Here is a 2,500-nt window from a genome sequence, read left to right as displayed (position 1 = left end):
TGGAATATCGTGTGTTCGGCGTCCTCAGGTTCCTCGCACGCATCGCATAGCGGCGAACCCGTTAACTGCATCCGATGAAGCTGGTAGGCGTAGAAGCCATGGCTGGAAAGAAACTGAGAAAGAAAGAAATCTACACCACCAAATCTTCTACTTATCCATCTGTTGACGTCGGGTATGAGACGGTATGTCCACCGACCGTGAACACTCTCATCCCATTCTCGTTGCCATCGTTCCATAGTTGTGACACGTTCCATGTTACGTGCAACCGATCCGGCGATGTTCTCTGCTCGTCTCCGATGAAAAGTCCTGGAGTCCTCGTCCAGGAGGAGATGAAGCGGGATCATTCCCGCAAGCACGCAGACTGCATCATGAGAAGTTGTCCTGAAAGAAGAGATAACTCGCTGGACTACTGGCCGGTAAAACCGACGTAGCCATTGTCTACGGTTAGCAAATCTAAGGGTATGACACCAAATGGGCGAGGCATACCGGACCTTCGCCACAACAGTAAGAGCAATTGCTCGCCTAGCATTACTACTCGGACCTGCCTTATTAGGCATCATCCTTACCAAGGTGGTCCATAGCTTCGTCGCTCTCTCCACCGCATACCTGATGTGTGAAGTGTAATCGAGGCGGTCATCTAAGACCATCCCCAAATACTTTAAGCTGCGCGACGAATGTACTACGTGATCACCTACCCTGATAGCCCCATGCTGTATCCTCTGATGGGAACTGACCATAATAAACTCGGTCTTGGTCGGGGCTATCTTTAATCCGTTGTCGGTCATCCATCGGTCGATGATACGAATCTGACTGGAAACGAGAATTTCAATATCATCAACACAATTACCTTCCACCAACAGTACTATATCGTCTGCATAGCCGATAATCCGTGCACCTTCCACCATTGCAACTCGTAGGACTCCGTCGTACATGAGGTTCCATAACGTTGGGCCAAGTACCGAGCCTTGAGGTACACCCGATGTGACTGCAATCTCTGCCGGTCCATCTGTGGTATCATACATCAGCACACGATTCCTAAAATAATCACCAATGATATCATAAAGATATTTAGGAGTGTTAATTCTCTGTAAAGCATTTGCAATCGCCAACCATGAAGCACTGTTAAAAGCATTAGTAACATCTAATGTAACAACCGCACAATACCGTCCACTGTATCTGTTTCTACTTCTAGCTACCGAAACAATGTCCACTACCCGTTGAATCGCATCAACTGTTGATCGACGACTTCTGAAACCAAATTGGTCGTCAGACAGTCCGTTGACCTCCTCGATGTGTGCATTTAGCCGTTGCACTATGATGCGTTCCAAACCTTTACCTGCCCGTCTAGTAGACAAATGGGGCGAACTGAACCCGGTTCCCCTGGTGGTTTGTTCGGCTTCGGTATTAACACCAACCTCTGCCTTTTCCACTCATCGGGGAACTTCGCGTTCTCTAAACAGCCTTGGTAAACCCTGCAATGCATCGGTTGCAGTCAACATACCAACTTTCAGCGCCTCATTCGGGATACCATCTGGTCCCGGCGCCTTCTTGTTGGGTAGTCTCCTGGCAACCGCAAGAATCTCATCATTAGTTACCCTTTCAAACTCTCGTGGCTGATCGATACGATATTCAGGCCACACCGTGTTTGGGTGAGTAGGAAAAAGCTCGCTCACCACTTCCCTAAACTCGTCCAATGTCATGGTTCGGGGTCCAATCGAACCCTCGGCCACTTTCTTGAACGTATGATATACTATACCAAATGATGCGTTGTTCGCTGTTCCCAGGAACTCTTTCCACTTCCTCTGTCGGGTATGCTTGATCAATCGCTTGAGGGCATTCCGTGCCACCTTGAACTCGTCCCTAAAAGTAGAATAGAGATCAGTATTAAAAGCTCTTTGCGCTAATCGATCGCGGTGTTTGCACTCTTTGCGAAGTGCCTCAATCTCTAACGTCCACCAAAATGCACTCTTGTTAAAGGTGTACCTCTTACGTTTAGTCATCGTCGCATTGCACGCCGTGACAAGTATACGCATTAAGTCTTCGCTTGTTGTGACCTCGGTCTCAAAAGCGGCTTGCATCATAACTTCAAATATATCTTTGCTAAAATACTTGATGCTCCATCCCGTTATGGGTCGGGACAGATTACGCACGCTTTGCGTCTCAAGATCTATTCGTATTGCACGATGATCAGAGTTCATATAGCTAGATAACACCTCCCACTTAAATGATCTTGCTACGGTTCGACTCGCAAAAGTAAGATCAACTACTGACGTGCGCCCTGGTCCAACATAAGTTGGGGTGCTGCCGTCGTTCAATAAAATTGCGTCAATCTGCGCAAAGGTTGATAAAACCAACTCACCTCTTCGTTTCTGGGTTTCTCCACGCTCGCCAAGTTGGTTGTTCCAACTTACTGACCAAGCGTTGAAGTCCCCCGATAACGAATTTGTGGATACCGGTTACGGCCATTACCGTGTTATCCAACATGTTCTGGAACTCTTCC

General features: G+C 47.8%; 1 pseudogene; it reads right to left on the bottom strand.

Moving 5' to 3' along the window:
• Positions 1-2,500, bottom strand: part of LOC120907676 — a 9,150-nt pseudogene that overhangs the window by 1,987 nt on the left and 4,663 nt on the right.

Source organism: Anopheles arabiensis (assembly GCF_016920715.1).
Source record: "Anopheles arabiensis isolate DONGOLA chromosome X unlocalized genomic scaffold, AaraD3 X_pericentromeric_contig0016, whole genome shotgun sequence".
NCBI classification, from domain to species: domain Eukaryota; kingdom Metazoa; phylum Arthropoda; class Insecta; order Diptera; family Culicidae; genus Anopheles; species Anopheles arabiensis.
Note: the sequence above shows the minus strand (reverse complement) of the source record. Positions and strands in the feature narration are given on the sequence as shown.